Here is a 23498-nt window from a genome sequence, read left to right on the forward strand (position 1 = left end):
TAGTTTCAGATTTTTGGGGTTGTAATTGGGAAAAATTGGAAGAACTTCTTCAATAAAGATTTCGAGTTTTGAAATGGAATTTGCAGTCGGATTTGAGTATTTCTTATATGGTTGGACTCGTGAGTGAATGGGTGTTCATATTTTGTAATTTTTACCTGATTCTGAGACATGGGCCCGGGTCGACTTTTTAGGAAAAATTTCAGAATTTTTGTTAAAATATTGATTTCATTAATTAGATGAGTCTATTATCATTGTATTCATGATATGCAATTGTGTTTGGTTAGATTTGGACCATTCGGAGTCGGATAATTGAGGAAAGGGCATTATTATGGACTGTTTGAGCTTGGTTCGAGGTAAGTATCTTACCTAACCTTGTGTTGGGGATTTCCCCCTTAGGATTTGAGTTTTCTATGTTGATTGTAGCCCGTGTGCAAGAGGTGACGAGTGCGTGCACGGACTTATTTGTGGAAAGTTGGCCTTCTAGGATCCATAGGTCCTTATATTCACTGAGTATGAAGTTGTTCTTGATATGATTAATTTCCTAATTACTAGTTTCGCCTCTACATGCTTTAATTAAAATTTATTGCTTTCAGGATTCGCTCTTATTGCCTATTTGACTCTTATTTGACTTAACTGAAGATTTTACCTCCCTTATTGTCATGCTATCTTTTCATAACTGCTTATCCTTATTTGAAATTATTATTGTATCATTTTATAATTTGTTCAGTATGAAATTGAGGTTATGATTATCTTTCCGCTGCTTATCCTTAATTAAATTGTTGAAAATCCTTAGAAATTCCTCAACCTTAAAAGAAGTTTTAGATATCCTATATCGTAGTCGACTTATTTTATTTGGAATTATTTGACTCGTATTAGTTTCCCTGTTGTTGAAATGTATATTGTGGGATCGTTGATACACCTTAGTTTCCCTTTGTTGAGTTGTTCTCTTTACGCCTATCATTCTTTACTGTGGTTGTTTCTTGTGATTTGGTCCCACACTTTCCTGTGATGTAAAAGTTCTTGAGTTGATTTACTTGTCGTACTTTGTATTATTGCCATTGTTGTTGTTGTATTTGTTGCGGTGATGCACGAGGTTTCTGCCGTGCGGTTGTTATTATTGTGATGCACGCAGTTTCTGCCATGCTGTTGTTACTATTGATATTTGAACATGCGGCATGACAAGGTGGGATATATATATATATATATTTGCACATGCGGCGTGACAATGTGGGATATATATATGTGTGGGTTGCGTATGTGGCGAGACAAGGTGGGAACATTATTATGCACGTGTGGCGAGACAAGGCGAGCATTTATGTTACTATTGCACACGTGGCGAGACAAGGTGGGCTGTGTCAGGGATTGATTTGTGATGATTTGTGGCCTGGGGGCATTCTTGTTGTTGATATTTGTGAAGTGGTATACATACCTGTGTGAGCTTTATCTTGTGAAAGCTGTGAGAAAATATTCTATGTGTTGTCCGTTCTTTTTCCTTATGCTTATTTGCTGATATGGACTATGGTAGGACACTTGCACAAGCATACACGTAGTTAAGCACTCTTATCGGATAAGAAGTGTTCTTGATATTGTTGAGCATAGATGCTCACCCTTGTTTACTTGTCTTCTATGTGAGAATGGCTCTATTGGCACGTGAGTCGTCAGTGTGGTCATGAGGTGTTATGAGGGCATAGGATGCCAAGTGTTAGGGTTCAGGTATTGAGACCCGTGAGTTGTGAATTGTCCGAGGTTTGGTACCTCATGGAGTTGTTGACTAAAACCTGATGTAAAAGCTGTTGTAATTACTGAGTTATTACTTGTCCTTGCTGTATTCGTGATTCCGGATTTAGGTTGTGTTCCATTTACTTTGTCTGTGTCATTTCCATGATATTCCGCTGATACTTGTTGTTTTCTTGCTTTAATGCCATTACTGTATTGTGAGCCATATTGCATAGTCTTTATGTATACATCATACTTCTGTTATTCATGTGCTTATATCTGTCCAGTTTATTAGACCAGTGGGTGTCTTGACTGTTCCTCGTCACTACTCCACCGAGGTTAGTCTTGATACTTACTGGGCACCGCTGTGGTGTGCTCATGCTACTCTCCTGCACATTTGTTTTTGCAGATCCAGGTACTTGTTCGTTAGCTAGCTGTGTGGACTGTTGCTGTGGAGACTCAAGGTAAATCTGCTGCTGCGTTCGCAGGCTTCGGAGTCACCTTCCAGTTTCCGTTTTGCACTGTTTATCCTTAATTCTGGACAATTGTATTTAAAAGTTTTCTAGCAAACACTCTGTAGAGCTTATGACTTGTACCACCGGTTTTGAGAATTTTTATGAGATTCTATTTAAATAATGTTTTTGTTTGAATTATTGTTTGGCTTACCTAGTCCCTAAGACTAGGTGCCATTACGATACCCAACAGAGGGAAAATTGGGTCGTGACAAAAGGCACGGGACCGTCGACTGCACCGCTGATCGACTAGTCTACCGCAAATAAGCCTTTCCGATTTAAAAGGGTGATTTCAAGAAAGCGCAGACACTCATCAAGCGCCACTATGTTGATAATTGGCACGAGTGGAGTATGATGCGGAGCATGCTTTATGCAAAAATAATAACACGTTTCCAAATATTTGCATGATAAAAGTACGTAAAAGCAGTAAATAGAATAGTAAAATGAACATGAGGAGAAAAGAAAAGAAAGACAAAAGAGAGAAGTCAGTCTTAGACATGAAAATGTGCGAGAACGTAATGAAGCAGGTAGGGAAATATGGATGGGAGAATCATAATATAGCAGTCTTAGACAAGATGAAAGAGATGGAGAGAGATCATACATGTCATAGCAAATAAAGGAGAATAAGGGAAGGGATGTGCATGTAATAGCAGTTTAAGACAAAGAAAGTAATCCACATAAGTCAAGTTCATTATGGTAAAAGCCTAAGTATATCCCCAGCAGAGTCGCCATGCTGTCGCGCACCGTTTTCTCGAGAAAGTGGGTTTCGACGTGTGAAAACTCTCTTAAACGGGTATTAAAAGAGAAGAGTCGCCACCTAACGATTTTGAGGTGCGTTAGGGCACCTATTTGCAAATAACTCTGTTTGACTAGTCTATGTCATCAAAGATCGGGTAAGGGCTCAAATTACATCAAAGAGAAGGTGTTAGGCACTCTTCGAGGTCCAAAACTGTGGGTCCCGACCGAACTTTAAATTATGTGGATTACGTAATTAGGCTAGGTGATCAAATAAATAAAGGGAAATTTAGAAGCCGAAGAGTCTTATTAGAACACGTGAGAATCAGCACAAATCTTAATGATTACAAAGATACAATTACATTGATCTATGTTAATTGACTAAGTGTAAATAACAAATACATAAAGAAAAGAAGGGGGGTCCTAAGTTTTTTAGCTTAAAGGATCACCCCGTGCAACATAAATAATACTTCGCAACTCCTTTGAGATAGGGGTTGCTCATATTATTCAGCAGGCACAGACTATCATCTCCTGCTACCCGATTACTATGTTAAAGTTGTTTACCTAAAGGCGTTCTAATTCAATTCTAAGTCGTACCCTATGCGTGCACTACCCATCCCATACCTATGTTCCAGGAGGCTTTGGACCTCTATTTGGGTGGTTCTAGACTCCACTTAGGATGCTCAAAATGATAAAACTAGCGCACATTCAAAAACATATAGGACTACACATGAGTACAATTAAAGCACGCGGGCAATTAGGCAGTAGACAATTTCAAACGCATTAGAGCTATTGAGTCCTATAGGCATAGTTTCTATGTGATTCTAATTTCCAGCGTTGGATAGGCAGCATCGCAACTTTAAACTAACGAACTTGCAGATTAAAGGCGTTGCAAGTACTATAGGCATGATTTCTAATTGTTTGCGCAATAAGACAATGAAACGATCTCAGAATTCCGAATTACCAGTGCTGATTTTATAGACATACTTCTTAGGCAGGTGACGACATCCTATATGCAGGATTTCTAGTAGTTGATAACTGAAATTGATTTTACAACACTTTACTCCTATAGCCATGTCATCTAGGCAGGGCAGTGTAATGAAAACAACAAAAGTAGTTGATTAAAAGATTAGGGTCCTATAGTCATGATATTTAGATGGACAGTACCCTAAAAGTAATAGAAGCAATAGACCAATTGATTATTTGAAGTCTTATAAGCATGGTTTCTTGTTTGACAAAGCATGTGTTATACATCCTATAGGCATGCTGTCTAAACGCATAGTAATAATATGGAAATCAAGTATAGCAATTACTAACAGGTTTGAGATTGTGTGGGAGTATTAGACAAATTAGGTGAGGTGTGTGCGATTCTTATAGACATGATTTCTAGTAGCATGCAGAAGTAGAGCAAGTTAAACAAAGTAGCAAATAAAGCACGTAGACCCTATAAGCATGTTCTCTACCCCTTATGTAATAATAAAGCACACCCATTCTCCAGTTCCACTAACGCCCCAATTATTTGTTTACAAATCATTACAGTCCTAAAATGAAGAGTACGTGTTCGAATATTACAAGCTAAATGAGTACAGGCCCAATAATCAGAGCAGGCCCAAAGAGGAATAACCCAACAACCTCAAGGACTTCAGTGATCACATTCTTCACACAAAAAATAGTAAACCCAAGTATAGGTACACCCCAGGACATTAGAGTGTATCAGCTACATGAATCGAACCCAAACCAATACCAAGTCTGAAAGGGGGAATCAACTTACCCAGCAATGCCAGACTTCACCACATAAGTAACAAGTTGTTCATAAATTAATCAAACTACTCGAAGTCCACACACTTAATTCTTAGGACTGCAACTAACAGTAGTTTAAACCAGAGCAGGTAGATGAGATCACACAGAGTTATATACATAAGATGCTAGAAGTTCAGAAGACAAGATGGAACATCACAAACCAACAGACAACCCCAAATAGAGTTTCAGGATATAATATGATCTAAGGTTAACTTAAACATAATCTTGACAGAGGAATCTTGCAGAATCACAGACGGAAACAAGTAAGATTTCTAGCATGAGGGTCTAGTGCAAATATGATAAAAAAAACAGGCTAATGAACATAGTCTGTAATAATCCAGTCAACTGGGCATGGAGACTTTAACATTATCAATCATACACGAAGTTTTACCTCACAATGGGCAAGGATATGTCAAATATAGGTTAACAGGACTAGCCTGCACTAGGCTTAATCACATATGAGGGAAGAGGCTAGACATGAGGTTTTCCCTAAGGTCTCAAATAGGATTGCATAAGTCAAAGCATACATTAGAGCTTAAATGACATGAAAGCAGGCCCTAGCTAATCAGTACAACATCAAAACTTAGCAGGTTGGACAAGAATGACTTAACAAGGTCTAAAACATATGCATGGATTCATCACAAAGGTACAGGACAAGGCAGGGAACGAGCATTAGTTCACAAGTAGCAGGGAAAGCATGCCTGGACTAATAACATGATCAGGAGTTAATTCTTAGAAAAGTATCAAGTCACGCATGAATGACTCAAGACTTAGAACAGGTTCTGGGCATGACTTGAATCATAACAAGAGTACAGAACAAAGCAAGGAACCACACTCAGAATAGGCAACAGTAATGAGCATTCGAGCACATACATTAGCAAGTAGGCTTAAGAAGGCAGAATCAAGGCAACAAATATGCAAGTTAGGCTACTAGAAGGTATAGAGCCTCAAGAAGAGTTTCAAAGCATATAATGGCATATTGGTTCATAAAAATTCTCAGAGACATAGATATGCAAACCAGGAATTTAAACGAGAAGAAACAAAAAATGAAATTGCAAGAGTCGTAGCTACAATACAAGTTACAGACGAACAAGTAAACAAGGGGAGTAATTTCAGCAACACTTCAATGTCAATAGCAAAACGAGCAGTAGAACCCAAGAATCTCAATGCGTCAGAGTTCCGAAGGGTTTCGAACGAACCCCGGACTGTGCTCACACTGAGAAAGGTTCAAGAATTGAATTACGGTGGCCTTGGCTTTCAGCCAGCCAAAAAATTGAGCCTCAAAATAGTATAGGACAAGAAAGAATAAGAGATCAGTAGTAGTTTTCTTTTGCGATTTTTCTCCATCTCCTGGGGGAGTTAGGGGATGGGTTTATATAGTAATGGAAATTGAACAAAAAAAAAAGAAATATAATCAATCAAACACAAATAAGGAAAGAAAGGCATGCAGAATCGATTTAGAACCAAATTAGGAGAAAAATCAGGCGAACCCTAGTTCTGCCCAGAATCTCAGATTGCCGAAGAATCTTGGTAAATAAGACCCATATAATCTTGCCACGAGTGTATATAGATAAAAAATTGTCTGAATCTTGAGGAGTCTGATTTCTCTTGATTCAGAAGATTGGTGCTTGCCAAATATGGGGCAAGTACTATGTAATACCATAATCTTGTAAAGAACAATGAGATAATCCATAAAAGGTAAGTGAATCATGACAAGAATCCATGAATTAATCGGATTCAGAGAAGGTTGGTGAAGGCGGCTAGGGTTTTTGAAGGAGGGAGGAAGAGAGACGAGGGAAACGGGGGTGGCAGTCTATTGGAGAATGAGGATTAGGGTTTGGGGTTGGGTTATTAAAAATGGTAGGGTAGTTGTGAGCCTTTGATCTTGAGAGATCAACGGCCAAGATTAAAACTCGAGCGGGGCAGGTCGGTTCAACGAGTCGTGACTGGGTTGGATTAAAAGGGTCGTTTGGTTTGGGCTAAAGGGATTGGGCCAGGGATTTGGGTCTGTTTGGTCCGAAAATTAGCCCTTCATTGGGCTATAAAAATTAAATATACGAAATTTATGAAATAATAATTTATAAAAGTGATTAATAAAAACTAAAAATACTATTTATGCAGTAAAATGCTGGAAAATAATAGCTTAACATTATAAAAATATAAAATATTATTCTAACATAAATAATATAATAAATATAATTATGTATAGAATGTAGGTTATTCTTGCAAAAATTATGTAAATAGGTAAAAATGCAAATGTAATCATATGCAATGAAGTAAAAATGTTGTAAAACATATATGTGGGTGTAAATGATAAATTTGGATGATTAAGTCATCACAAAATAATTTAAGGGGTAATTAATGTATATTCAAGTAATTAAAATGCAAGAAAATCAATTCTAAAGTTTTAAAAATTATAAATATTATAGAAAATACTTGTATAACTCTTGTAAATTAAGTAATGATGCAAAATGATATTTTGAAAGTATATATACTATTAAAAAAATATGAGGGCAAAATCGGGTATCAACACCAAGTAGCTCGGGTGAGTTTCAGACGGGGTTCAGATTGATTGGAACCTTGTTGAAGTTGCTGGAATTTGGGATTTGCTGATGCAACCGCTTATGCGGAAGCTTGGTCACAGAAGATACTCCGCTGAAGCGAGCAGTCCATCGCAGTAGCAGACTGGGCACTGCTGAGCAGGAGCCGCAGATGCGCGACCGCAGATGCAGTGCTTTTGGTCGCAGAAGCGAAAGGACGGGCCTTTAGTGGTGTGCGCAGTAGCGCAACTTTTTCCATAGAAGCGATGGTCGCAGATGCGACCTACTGTCCGCAAATGCAGAAACGCTAGGCAGAATGCCTTATGTTCGAGGGTTCAACATTTTACCCATTCTTCTAATTTTGGAGCTCGATTTGGGCGACCTTGGAGAGGAATTTCACCACACAACTTGGGGTAAGTGTTCTTGACTCCCTTGTGATTATATTTCATGAATTAAGCTTCTTTTTCAGCGCTATATTATTTATTTTTCAAGAGAAATCGGAGAATTTTCTAAAATTCCATAAAATGAATTTTCGAGTTTTGAACATCGATTCGGAGTCTGATTTGAGTAAAATTAGTATGGTTGGACTCGTAATTGAATGAGTTTGGATTTTATGAGTTTCGACGAGTTCTGAGACGTGGGCCCCACTGTCAATTTTTCGAGCGGAGTTGAAATTTTTTGTAAATTGTTAAATTATAAGCATTGGAGTAAATTGTGATTAATTTGCACATTGTTTGAATAGATACGAATCGTTTGGCTTGAATTGAGGAGATAGGAAGGCGTTTGGAGGTTGATACGCGCGAAATGGAATTTCCGGAGTATTGATTATCTTGCTCGGCATTGGATTCGGGTTGTTCGAGGTAAGTAACATTTCTAAACTTGGAGCTGAGGTTATAAACCCTGAAAATACGTGTTATATGATTTGTTTGGAGGTGACGCATATGTTAGGTGACGGGTATGTGGGCGTGCACCATAGAAATTATGACTTAATTGATTCTGTGGAGTTGCATAATCAAATAATCATGTCATTATCCACATATCCTCCACATGTTAGAGGAATTGATCTGAGACTCATGTTAAAGATCATGTTTAGGCTACATGCCGATATTTTTGGGACCCATAGAAGTCTTATTGCTATTGAATTATGCTTAAATTTACAATTTTGTACTCAGTCACATCTATCATTTGCATATCATATCTTAGTCTCTGTGGCCATTCATTGATACATCATATCATCATGTTGGGCCAATTTTTATGACATTTTGAGCCCGAGAGACTGGAGAGATTATTGACTAAGTGAGTCCGAGGGCCGGATTGTGAGTGATATTTATGGGATCGGGCTGCACGCCGCAACACGTTTTTATTTATTTATGCCTGGATCTGGCTTATTATAGCGCTTGGGCTGAAGGAGCCCCTCCGGAGTCTGCACCCCACACAGTGAGCGCGATTGATTTTATATTGAGGGATGGATCTTCCCTGGGCATGGATCTTGCCCGAATCATTTATATTTTTGGGATGGAGCATGGATCTTGCCCGAATCATTTATATTTTTTGGATGGATTTTCCCTGGGCTTGGATCTTGCCGAATCATTTATATTTTTGGGATGGATTTTCCCTGGGTATGGATCTTGCCTAATTATTTATATTGAGGGATAGATCTTCCCTGGGCTGGAATGGCCCAATACAGTACTGAGTGACTGAATGTCAGTTATTATATATTTATATTTGGGTTGGATCTGCCCTGTAAAATGCCGAGTGACTCAGTGTTCTGAATACTGAGCGTGATGAGTGGAAATGCAAGACAGTGAGATTGAGTACTCTGAGAGTGGGAGTACATAAGTTCATCATTATATTGCATTGCATTAGACAGGCATACTTGATATGTAGGCATAGAGAAGTATTTTTCCTCATGCCATCTGATAATGGAATTTCTTATCTGTTGTTAAAGTTTTTTTTTTGTTGAAAAAAATCACAAATTTCAGACTTACTCATATTTTCAGTGATTTTCGGCAAAGGATTTGAGTTTTTCTGTTATACTTGAAAAGAAAATGTTTATTTTCTGGAATTGTATATGTCGCGCCCCTTTTTTCTCGCGAAATAGGGCTTCGACATGTGACAACTCTTTTAAGGAGGTATTAAAAGAGGAGAGTCGCCACAGTGTAAATGACAAAACTCAAATCTTTAATTACATGACCCACAGTGTACATGGAGCTTCTACGACAATGGATACCTATATACATAAAACGAACTAGACCCAAACACCTACTAGAACTGTAGTGGGCTCACCATAAGCTGAGTAGTGAAGAAGATCCCTATCAAAGATCCATATCATCCTGTAAAAGTATACCTGCATCATTAAAAGATGCAGCGCCCCCGGCAAAAGGGACGTGAGTACATGTGGAATAGTACTCGTATGTAAGGCAGTCAAAACAACATATGAAAATATGGTAACTCAAATAAGAGGCAAATAAAGTACATCAAGAAACTACGAAACATCCAATAAAATCACATTTCAAGTCTTATTATACTTGCATCATTCTAACCTTCTTTTAGGATCAACTGCGCCATATGAACTATACTTGGAATATATAATATAATGTAATTGTAACAACGTGTACAAACAATGCCAACGAAAGTGTCACCTTCCTCCCTTAATTCACACATATACATTTCGTAGACCGTCCTTAGTGTTTACATATCATAGTATACACCTATGCATCTCATAGACCGTTCACAGCGTTCACTTACACAATACAAATACACCTATTCAAGGGCTTGGAAATACAAAATGAATATGATAAATTATGGTAACAATAAATGGGCTTAGATAGCCGTTAACGTCAAGCAAATTTATTAAGAGCTTCCATTCAAATTTATCGATATTAATTTGGGGATCCTTTATAACCACCCTCACACAAAGCGGCCATGCCGCCTCACCCCCAACATATGTGGGTGGAGGTGTATCACGATACCACAACCTCTACATAAAGCGACCTTGTCGCCTCACCCCAATATATGCAGATGGAGGTGTATCACAATACCACAATCCGAACACAAAGTGGCCCTGCTGCCTCACCCCAATATATGCGGATGGAGGTGTATCATAATACCACAATCCCAACATAAAGCGGTCATGCCGCCTCACCCCAATATATGCGGATGGAGGTGTATCACAATACCACAATCCCAACACAAAGCGGTCATGCCGCCTCACCCCCAATATATGTGGGTGGAGGTGTATTCCACAATACCACAATCCCTACACAAAGTGGTCCTACCGCCTCACCCCAATATACGTAGGTGGAGGTGTATCACAATACCACAATCCCTACACAAAGCGGTCATGATGCCTCACCCCAATATATGCGGGTGGAGGTGTATTCCACAATACCACAATCCCTACACAAAGCGGTCCTACCGCCTCACCCCAATATATGCAGGTGGAGGTGTAATCCCAATCACAATACCATATATAAACTCAAAGCAACATAGTTTGTCATTACATTTAACGTTGTAATTACTCATATCATTGGAATACTTCATGTTCATGCTCATCATGGAGAAACATAACTCATTACATTAGCTCATGCATGTTAAATCAATATGTCGATTTCAATGGCACATGGGCCCAATTCCTTTTCTTAAGGTTCATCGTCATTTAACAAACGACATCTCCCTTCCATCTCATTATTCACTCCCTTGACCTCTTGAGGTCATTATCTAGGTTCATGACTCTTGGGGAATTAACAATCAAAGTCATTTGCATATATTATTTCAGAAGCATAGAACTATAGTTGAAACCATTGGGACATACAACACTTCGAAATTCTCATTTAGGCAACGATCACATTTCATGTTCATACTATCACTTACTTGTACTTGCCATGGGTTATCATAGAACATTAAGAGCATTTAGAACATTTAGGAACATCATAGTCTTTACTCGCAAGAACGCAGGGGCTTATAACATATTGGAAACAAAAGTACAAATACGTACATCTCATAACCTTTCACACCCTATATCACGTAATTCGTACTTTCAACCACTTACAACATTATTATTTCATTGGCTCTCTTGGCCATACATATGATTCTTCTTTCATGGTATAATGGACGTATTTCATATTCCACACTTTCATATCTTTCCTTTCATGGATCATAATCCTAAATATCAACATATACAATATCCCAGAAATCATAACTTTAGGTTCATTAGTAATGAAGACTTTAAACACAATGGATTTCTTCTTGAATTACTTTTTCCCTAAAATTACAATACACAATTTCCACTCACGAATATGTAAGAATGCAAAATACATTGAAAATGCTCACTAAACATAGCATTAGCTAAAACAACCACATATGGGCATCACTTGGGTTCATAAGCTTTTAGGCAATTCTATTTTCAAAGTCAATTTTTGAATAGTTGAATCAAAGCTCATTTCATAATCTTTCTCACATCATCTCATTTCATGGGTAACATTGGCCACAAGTATAACTTTCACTCTTGGCACGTTGGCCACACTCTATATCCCCAATTCACTTATTTCACTTCCAACCATCTTTATAAGTTATCAACAATAAGACATTTCCAATCAATACTTTAGGTACACATATGAGCAATTAAGAGTCTTAAGCATATTGAGTTTTCTCGCACAATTTGACATCATAACCTTCCTTTGAAACACCACTCAAAGACATAGCATTTTAACACACATATCATTCTTGAACACATTCCCAAAAGATAACATAATGTGATAGGAACATTCAGAATATGTTTTGAATACATAAGTCTCGACACTTTGCTTATTTGGGACATTCAAATTTATTGGGAACAACCCGAAACATAGAATAAGGAACTTGAGACATCCATACTTGAAACTTATGGGAACATCATTGAATTCAATTCTAAGAAGGAAGTTTAGCCAACATACCTCGCTTTGAGCTTTCCTTAAATTACTACAACATTCCAAAAATTCTAGCAATCCCAATCTATTTTGATACATAACAAAACTAAACCATAATTAGAAAGATATTCATGGTCTTAGCTCATTTGAGCATTTTATCAAACACTAGGTGTGCAAATTTGGCTACAAGATTTCCTTCACTCCTCAACCCAATCTTTACTTATTTTAGCCCAACAATCTTTCCACAAATCTTATTGGTACATACATGTATAAATAATACTCTCATAACCACGAATCATACTCCTAATCAACCATCTTCTACCCAAATTCGAAATTGAAAACTAGGGTATGGAGCCTTATCTCTTAGATGAAGAACTTGTGAGATTTCCTTGTTGGATTTCAAAGTTTGGAAAAGATCTTGATAAACAAAATACTTCATCTACTTCCTCTCTCTAGAACCCTCTCACTTCTCTCTAAAAAACCTCAGATAATTGCCTCAAAATAAACCCCAAAGCCTATTTATCAAAATGGGGTCGGGTTATGAAAATAGAAAAACTAACCCTCCGAAAGCAGGTCCGCGGTCGCATAATGGACCGCAGAATGGGTATGCAAGTCAAAAAATAATCAAAAAAATCAGTGCCCAGAACTTAGCTGTTCTGGTCCATTTTGCGACCAGTTTGCGGTCGCAGAAGCACTTTCGCGATCGCAGAATTGTCGCAGAATCTCATTTTTCCAGCCTTTGGTAATTTGGTCATAACTTCTTGTAGGAGTGTCCAAATGATAAATGGTTTGAAGCGTTGGAAACTAGACTCAAAGAGATTTAATTTTATAGGTAGAGATTCTACTAAGTAGTTTTAGTTTGGTAGCATCATGCGTTTGAAGTAGGATCTTGTGGGAACTCACTTGAAACTTTATTCCATCATAAAATTTTCAACTTGACTTAGCCTTGGGGATTTTCTTAGACCATAAACCATTCTTAATGCACATCATACATATATTATAATGATCAATTGATATCATTCATATAATAGTCCTTGTCTACACATAAAATAATATAATTAGCGCACATCAACTTTCTAAATAGCGCTTAAGTACTTTGAAATTTTCCGGGGTGTTATAGTTTCGAAGGCCAAGCGTTGCTCATTGATAGGATTATATGATTTGCATGCTGATTAATGAAATTATAGATTTCTGGTTATTAAGCCTGCTGTGTCTAGGTGACTCGTGCAGTAAGGAATAATGAAAGGACCATTGGGGAGATCCCAGAAGTGCATAATAAACCATATTGAGAGGTGCATCATTGACTCTTATTAAGACGAAACAGTGTTTTCCTATAGACAGGATCTCTAATGTTTAGCACTTGGAGCTGATTTTATCATTACACTCAACCCTATGGACATGTTTTCTAGGTGAACAGTGCGATGCAGTAATGAATGAGATGATTAAACTCTTATAGGCATGGTTTCTAGTGAACAGTACGAGATAATAGCAAATGAGATGATCAAAATCCTATAGGCATGATTTCTAATGAATATGCTGAAATGAATTGAAATCAATGACATTTATTCCTATAGGCAGGATTTCTAGTAACACATAGCAGTAAGCATAATTGCAGCACTTTGAATTCATGTTTGCTAGCAGACCGTGTGTGTGTGTGTGTGTTTCCCCTAATGGCATGATTTCTATAGTGCACAAAGTGATGGAATAGCATATATATAACAAGTAAATCATTGAGTCCTATAGGCATATTATCTACCCATTTGGTATGCAAATATTAGAAATCTACCCATTCCCCACTTCACTAACACCCCAATCGTCAAAGTTATTACAGGCCCATTAATGACTAAGATACAAATGTTATACAAATAATGACAATAGGCTCACAGTAGGCCCAAATGAAATACCCAGCACTGTCTGGGCCTTCAACAATTCTCACACAGCATACCCAAACTTCTAACAAGGAGCCGTATTCATCAACACAACCCCAGAATCCATAGAGAAGCCCAAAGTCAATTCATATAACCATATTTCCACACAACTTGGGATAAGTGTTCTTGACTCCCTTGTGATTATATTCCATGAATCTATCTTCATTTTTAGCAATTGGTTGATCAATTTAAAGACGAAATGGGGGTGTTGGCCTAAAGTTCAGAAAATGACTTTTTGAGTTTTGAACATCGATTTGGAGTCGGAATTGAGTGAAATTAGTATGGTTAAACTTGTAATTGGATAAGTTGTCGGATTTTGTGAGTTTCGTCGGATTCTGAGACGTGGGTCCCACGGGCAATATTTGGAGTGTAATTTCAGATTTTGTGGAAAAATATTAGTATTTTGATATGGAATTAATCCCTATAATTGTGTGGACTGAATCAAATTTATTGTGGCTAGATTTGAGCCGTTCAGAAGTTGATACGCATAGAATGGGATTTCTAGAGCATTTTGATCTTGCTCGGAATTGGATTCGTCTTGTTCGAGATAAGTAACTCTTCTAATCTTGGAGCTGAGGGTATGAACCCTGAATATATGTATTATGTGAATTGTTGGGAGGTGACGCACATGCTAGGTGACGGGCGTGTGGGCGTGCACCATAGAAATTGTGACGAAATTGGTTCCGTGAAATTTTGTAGTCATAATCTTGGCATTTTCCATGTAGTTTTATGTGTTAAAGAAATTGAGCTGAGAATCATATTAAAAATCATGTGAGGCTATGTGCCAGTATTATTGAGACCCATAAAGGTCATATTACTGTGAATTATTTGTTTAAAATGAAATTTCATACTCAGTCATATTCATTTCATTGCATATCATATCTCAGTCTCTGTTATTTATTGATACATCATATCATCATTTTTGGGCTATTTTCATGACATTGTGAGCCCATGAGAGAGAGACTGGAGAGATTGATGACTGAGGGAGGCCGAGAGCCTGACTGTGAAGATATTATTATGTGGATCGGGGATGCCCGCCTGCAGCAGGCCTTATAGGCTTTATATAGCACATGAGTTGTCCGTGCAGCACGTGAGTTGTCCGTGGGATTTATAGCGCTTGGGCTGAAGGACCCCCTCCGGAGTCTGTACACCCCCAGTGAGCGTGGTTGATATTATTGAGGGATGGATCTTCCCTAGACATGGATCTTGTCCGAAGTATTATATACCTGGAGATGGATCCGGTATTATATACCTGGAGATGGATTTTCTTCACGGGCTGGATTGGCCCTACTCGGTACTGAGTGACTAATGATTAGTTGATGTGTATATTCCGGAATGGATCTTTCCTGGGCCGGATTGGCCATATACAGTACTGAGTGATTGGGCATGATGAATGGAATGTGTGAGAAAGTGAGATTGAGTATTCTGAGAGTGTGAGTACATGAGTTCATCTCTTAGATACATTGCATTGACATGCACACATGACATACATGCATAGAGATGTATTTTCCTCATGTTGTACGGTATCACATCATTCATGATTTCTCACACATATTGGCAGATGGGCATAGTGATACATTTGTTTACACTGGTTATCTGGAAAGAAAATGAAACATCTTATTTATTATTGAAAGGATTTTTGGAAAAATTATTGTTTTCAAACTTATTCATATTTTTGGCAACTCTGGTATACGATTTGGGTTTTCATTGATGTACTGCAAAGGAAGAACTATTTTCAGAAATCATGTTTTGTTGAGCATTTGATTGTTGAGTTATTTCTGGTATTACTTGCTTTATGTTGTTATGAACTGTTGTTGGTTATGGGAGTTGAACTCTGACCTTGGTACAAGCTCGTCACTACTTTCAACCTAACGTTAGGTTTGTTACTTATTGAGTACATGGGGTCGGTTGTACTCATACTACACTTCTGCACCTTGCATACAGATGTTGGCTGCTGATATTGCTATGATCGATGGGAGCTGGACTGAAGATGTACTTGCGTCCCGGCTGTAGCTGCCTCTTGTTCGTGGTAGCTTTAGATCTGTAAAACTCTGTTTATGTACTATTCAAACAGACTGTGTATTTATTTCATTTCCGCTTTGTAATCTCTATTCTTAGAACCTCATGATTTATACTACCAGTTCTTGATAAATGTATAAGATTATGATATTTCATTACTTAATTGCTTTATAAATTGTTATTGGAATTGATTAGTGGTTAATTGACTTACCTAGCGGGTCGGGTTGGGTGCCATCACGACTAGTCAGATTTTGGGTCGTGACAAGGAGTAGCTAAAGAAACCTTGAAAATATTTTTCATTAATGTCTCACATTTTTTCTTATCCTTTAGAGTTACAAGATACTCCTTGCAGTTTCTCTTCCAGTGCCTATTCTTCTTACAATGAAAACATTTAGCATCATATACTGACTTCAAGATCAAATCTCCAGAAAGCTCTTTACCAAGATTGTACCCCAACTTCTCAAGTTCTTCGGTAAGATCAATCACAAGATTGACATGGGGTCCAACTGGGGAGTTATCAATGTCCAACTGTGTATCAACCATTTTCTTAAGATATTCAATGATTGCAGTTGGATCCATATTCTGATGTTTCCTCTGGAGTTCAGAACTCATAGAAACGAGAATGATACGTTTAATAACAAGGCATTCTTCCAAGTATTTCTGATAAACCTTGGTGCCTTCAACATCATTCTCTGGTGGGACTAGCTTTGCAGTCTTATCGATCACATCAATGAGCTTTTCATGCACAAGAACAATTCTCAAATTTCTATACCAGTCATTAAAGTTTGGTCCTACCAACTTGTTAGTCTCAAGTATTTCACGCAATGATATAACAGACATATTGAGAAATCTAAAATGCAATAATATAAGAACATATTTGTATATATCATAAAGACATGGACTTTTATCTAAATAATATTTTCACTAATTATTTTAAACTATTTACCTTCATTATAGTCTAAGAAATCATTATTTCTATTAGTGGAGTAAAGTAATCCTTTAACAATATATATGAGCCCCTTGGAAGTCAAGTCGTTTCTCACATATATTTCAAAGATAGGTATTCTTACCAATTGTATCTCCATACAATTTTCTTAAATAGGTCTATGCCAAATAGTCCCCTGGTAGTCAGGTCGATCCTATTGGCATAGTTGAGTTCAACCATCATGATAACAAAGAACTTATTAAATTTTATATTCCCCGGGTAGTCCAGACGTCTAGTATAAAATTAAATAATTCTTCAAATCCATGCATCTAGTGCAATAAATAATTTTAACATATTCTCGAACTATAAGTTTTCTGGTTGTCAGGCCGCTCCTTATAAACAAGAAATAAATAAAATTATTATTTTTATGGATAGCTTTACAATAAATATCTTATATTTTATTTTTTAAGAACTCAAATTTTAGTAGGAGGGAATTGCTATTAAACCAACTTTTAATAACATGATGATCAATGCTTTTATAATACTTGAATTTAGTTCAAGTTGTCTACATGCTTAGTCATAAATTAATTTACATTGCATGTAATGAATAATTCAAAATTATGTAACGAACAAGCACGTGACATAAACAAACGAATCAACATTCTTCTAACATGTTTATCTTATATATCACATAAAAATAATTCATGCCAGAATATTATTATTAATTAACATCGCATGAACGAAGAACAATTAAAATAACAATAGAATCTAATAACCTATTATAGATTACAGTCGTATATAATACAAAATTTCAAATTCAAGTTATGAACTATCTCAATAGTTTAACTTATATGTATACATATTTTATTCACAATAAAATAATATTAATCCATATGCATTCAAACAATTTGACTATTGCATAAGACACATGTATTATGGTTTGAACCATTCAAATATAATCTTAAAATATTTCGTAAATAAATTTTAGACACGAGAAACCATGGCTCCGATACCATTGAAGGATTGCATATAGATGTCCGTAACACGCAGCGGAAGAAAATAACAATCCTAGGCAGATTTTTTCGTGTTTAAAATTTATTTACATGTCAAAGATCGGATCTGAGACATACCTAGTGAATAGAGTCTCGTTTCAAAATTCTTCGATAGTGCGAAGACTCTATGTGTATCCACATCGAGACTGATCCTTGCTATCAACTATTTGATCAATGAAACCCGCGAATAAATTGAATGAAACTATGTGCTGAAATTTTTCTCAAAAATCTCAACTCAAAGGTAAAAAACAAGAAACACTTTTTCTTGTAATTGTATTTTTCTCTCTTGGCTTTGTATTGTATTTTCACTTTCACAAAGTGATTTTTCTTCTCAAGACTTCATGTGCCAAATTTTCTCTATCACCCTTTATATAGGATGACCTATAAACCCTTTTCCTATTTGATTGGGGTGATGATTTACTTGGGGTGCAAGTTTAATTCCAAAATTAAACTTTACCATAATATTTTATTGCAAAATATCAAATTCCCTTCCAAAGGGATTAACGACGTGACCAACGTCCTTAAGGACTTTGACGTGAAAATGCTGTCCAATTCCAAATTGGACTTCAAGTAATTATTTATTATTAAAATTACCAATCCCATTCTTATGGGGATAAAATAACCGACGTTGACTTTCACGTCAATCCAGTTCTTAATTGGATTGATCAAATTAATCTTTATGAATCTTTTATATATATATTTCAACCAAGAGATATAATTTAATTTTCTATTTCAAATAAAAAAAGTTCAATTTGTTCACAATATTAATTATATTCTCTGTGCTAGCAAAGAATATAATAATATTTTATTTGGACTAATAACTTTATTTATTTGACTAATTAAATTCTTTAATTCAATTGTCAAATAATAAGTTAACTAATCCTTAACAAAGATCAGAATACTCGTTAGTGTGCGACCCCATAGGTTCAATACTAAACTGGTAGTAAATTAATCATATCAATATACTAATCAAGGGTGGCGTCTAGCAACACTCCTTAACGGCCGGATAGAATAAAGTATACAAGTTACTCTCACGAACCAGTAGAAGAATAATTAATATTATCTTGTCTTTATAGCTCTGAGTCACCCTAGGATATGGTTCAACTTTCAAATCCTAATAGGCGACCAACTATGTGTGCATGTCAAATATAATCGACCATTGAACGACCTAAGAAACTCTTTTCTTCTATTCATTCAATTGCCCTGGCCAAAGTCTTAGTTTGGTCGCTTATAATTCATGACAACACAGAGCTTAAACTTATTACCAAGAGTTGACAGATTCCATCTTGATCAAACACTAATTCTACAAGTATTTAATTATATCCAATATCCTTTTAACTATCGTCCTAGGGCCATATGTGTCTAGTATCAAAGCACAATAAATAACTTGTCAATTACTATGACGATCTCAGGTCAAAGGATCTTACATCACATTCTTCAAGAGAATATCCTATTGACAGTTTATGGTAATTCTAACCATTAAGAATTATCCAATGAGTCGGTTCAATGATCATATCTCTATATGCATCATCTATATATGTAATTTAGTTAATGATATCAACTAATCTTTATCACATAAAGACGATCACATAAATATTGATCTAACCGGATTACTAATGTCCAAATTAATAATCCTACGATCAAGGACAAAATTTAGATTAAATTGTAAGAGATTTTACTCTCATTATCATGATCTCCATCACGATGACAAGTCTCAAAATTTAATCAAGGACCTTATTAAATTTATCAAGTAATTAATAAACTTTGATATAAGAATATCAAATGTCATATATATTTTATATCAAATAACGTTTACAAAAATATGTTTCAATCATCAAATATGAGATTGGATCTAGGGCATATCTATTATATCCCTAATAGCAAGGTCTCCATAACAGGTGTTGGACAATATCTACAACCCTCAGTTTCTTGAGAATCCAACCTACTGATATTCTCCCTGATGGGGATTCTATGTAATGACCCAACCGGTCATTTTGACTTTTAGAACCATGTTCCCCTAAATAAAACTCCTTGTATGTGCTTTTATTAATTTATGACTTGCGGGGATAGTTGGTTCGGGATTTAGAAGTGTTCGGGTTGCAATCGGAACACTTGGTTCCCTAAGTTAGCCTTAAAATACTAAGTTTGACTTCGATCAATATTTTGAGAAAACGACCCCGGAATCGAGATTTTACGGTTCCTATAGCTCCGTATGGTGATTTTGGATTTAGGAGCGTGTTCGAAATTTTATTTGGAAGTCCGTAGTTAAATTAGGCTTGAAATGGCTAAAACAAGAATTTAAGTTTAGAAGTTTGACCGGGGTGTTGACTTTTTGATATCCGAGTCGAAATCTAGTTTCGAAAATTTTTATAGCTCCATTATGTCATTTATGACTTGTGTGCAAAATTTGAGATCAACCGGACTTGATTTGATAGGTTTCGACACCGAATGTAGAAGTTGGAAATTTTAAGTTTCATTAAGCTTGAATTGAAGTATGATTCGTGGTTTTAGCGTTATTTGATGTGATTTGAGGTTTTGACTAAGTTCGTATAATGTTTTAGGACTTGTTGGTATATTTGGTTGAGGTCCCGAGGGATTTAGGTGAGTTTCGGACGGCTAACGGATCATTTTTGGCCTTTGGGAGATTGCTGATAGCTGCTGGTATTTTTCTTCTGATTTCCTTATACGCGATTGCGTAAGTTTGTCTGCGATCGCGTAGGGTAATTTGGGCAGAGATGACTTTGTTCTACACGATGGCGTGAATTGGGATGCGATCGCGTAGGCTTAATTGGGCAGCTGGAAATTTGTTCTATGCGATCGCGTGGGCAAGTTCGCGATTGCGTAGGTTGGGGCGAGCTGTGCTATGCGAACGCGTGGCTAAGGCCGCGTTCGCGAAGAGGAACGGAGGGAAGAGTTGGGCCACGCGCGCTTAATGCTTCGCGATCGCGTAGGTTTGCGGAGTTAGTGCTTCGCGATCGTGTGGGACTTTCCGTGATCGCGTAGAGTTAATTTTGGCAGTGTTAAAATTGTGCTTCGCGATCGCGTGAGGAAGTTCGCGATCGCGTAATTTCGAATTTTTATTAAAAAATATAGTATTTTCTTATGAAATTGATTCCTATAATTTTTAGTGATTGTATCGAATTATTTTGGCTAGATTCGAGCCATACAGAGTTGGATAATCGAAGGAAAGACCTACTAATGGATTAAATTGGAGCAAGTTGAGGTAAGTCTCTTGTCTAATCTTGTGATGGAGAATTTACCCCATAGATGATTAAATTAATAATTGTTGCTATATATGGGGGTTACGTACGCACGAGATGACGAGAGTCTGTACGTAGCTACTATCTATGCTAAAGTCCGGGTAGTTTAGGACTCAAAGCATGAATTATGTGTGTAAATTGTATCCTTTGTTTAATTAAATTATTTGAAATATATTGTGAATTGTTAGGGAAAGATAGTAAAAGATGGAAATCCTATATACTTAATTTTCTGCTTAAATTAATTAATTGTTAAAAGAAATTGTTCATCCTCTTGAATTAATCTTATAATAAATATACTCTCCTTCCGGAGGTACATAAGAAAATGTCTTCCTTTCTTGTGATGCGAGCCGAACGCCTCGGCAATATAGATGCATCTATGGATCGCGCCGCACGTCCCTCGGCAGTGTACACAACACTCTAGATCGGGCCGTACGACCTCGGCAGAAATCGTGCCTAATAAAAATAATTACACGATACCTTGATATTTTAATTGCAGCTTGTGTATTTAATTTAATAGATTGGGAATTGTTGCATTTGAAGGAATTTAATTATTTATGTTGGTTAAATAAAATTATTGTTAACTCTGTGAATCATGTTGATTTAAATATTTCTATTTTTATTATATTTATTATTATTATTAACCCTTAGTGAGTGTCAAAGTCGACCATCTCGTTTCTACCTCTTCGAGATTAGGCTTGATAATTACTGGGTACACGTTGTTTACGTACTCATGCTACGCTTGCTGCACTTTTTGTGCAGGACCTGAGACAGGTACTATTGTTGGACCTATCGGCGCGCACCAGCGTTATCCAGAGGCTTAGTGGCGAGCTGCTTTCTGAGCCGTTCTGCAGCAACTAGTGCCTCTTCTGAGAGTTTTATTTTGTCTATTTCATTTCAGACAGTTTTTATAATTTTTTTGTATAATCTACTAGATGCTCATACACTTGTGACACCAGATCTTGGCATACACACTAGTAGAATGTTTGGATTTAAATTCTGTTCTTGGTTATTTTAATTTACTAATTCTTCTCACATTGTCTAAATTCTTGTAAGTAAGAAGAGTTTAATTACTCGGTTAATTTTTAAAGAATTGAATATGGGTTTAAATTACAAGTTGGCTTGCCTAGCTATAAGTGTTGGGCTCCATCACGACCTATAGGTGAAATTGGGTCGTGACATTCTACCAAAGAAGACCCTCCAACACATGAAAGATTGTTTGAAGGGAATGGATTTGTGCCATATCTTGTTCCCCGTACAATTCTAGTTTGTAACCTTTAACGAGATGTTTTATAGGCATACTAGTTGAAGAACTAAGTGGAATAAATTTGGGGCTCTTCCTAAGTTATTTTTTGAGAATGGAAATGAACATCACTTATTAAACTGAACTTTTTTCTTCTGGAAACTGGATGTCATACAATCTGAGGAAAATATGCTATCCTCTTTAGAGACCTACGGTTAAGATTGATCCTTTTTGTTATGGTAATTATGAATTAACTCCGAAAGCAAAATATTGGATTACCTAGCAGGCCATGGCGAAGGCAGAATTTCTGCTAAGAGGGTTCAAACAAGAAAAAGTTAAGAAATTAAAACAAAATGTCGCCAATGATAATTGAACCATTGACCTCACAAAGATTTTGAACACCCTTGATTACTAAGGTACGCTTTTGGGCTATGTCAAGGGGATTCAAAATATAATATATAGATGCACAAACCGAATTTCACCTTAGATATACAATGTAATTTTCCGGCGAGAGTTCGGGTGAACTCCCTTCCGCCCCACTAAATCCGCCCCGGCAGCAGCAAGGGTTGCAGTGTTGCACATTACTTCCCCCCTGTAAATTCAGCAACTTTGCAGTAATCATACATTTAGAATGACCTCAGGTACTAAACAACACCCTTAATCCAAAAGATGATTTGCTCATATTAGGTTTCAGGAGAAATTTTGGTATTTTACTCTTAAATCTATTTTTTTTATGTATCAAGCGTGCTATAAATGGAAAAGAAAAGAAAGCAAGGGGAAAACAAGCAGAAAGTGGATGGCTTACTTTTACTTTTCTGACCAAATAGGGGAAAATAAACGCAAAATGTCCCTCATCGGCTGACA

This window comes from Nicotiana tabacum, unplaced genomic scaffold (assembly GCF_000715075.1).
Source record: "Nicotiana tabacum cultivar K326 unplaced genomic scaffold, ASM71507v2 Un00175, whole genome shotgun sequence".
NCBI lineage: Eukaryota > Viridiplantae > Streptophyta > Magnoliopsida > Solanales > Solanaceae > Nicotiana > Nicotiana tabacum.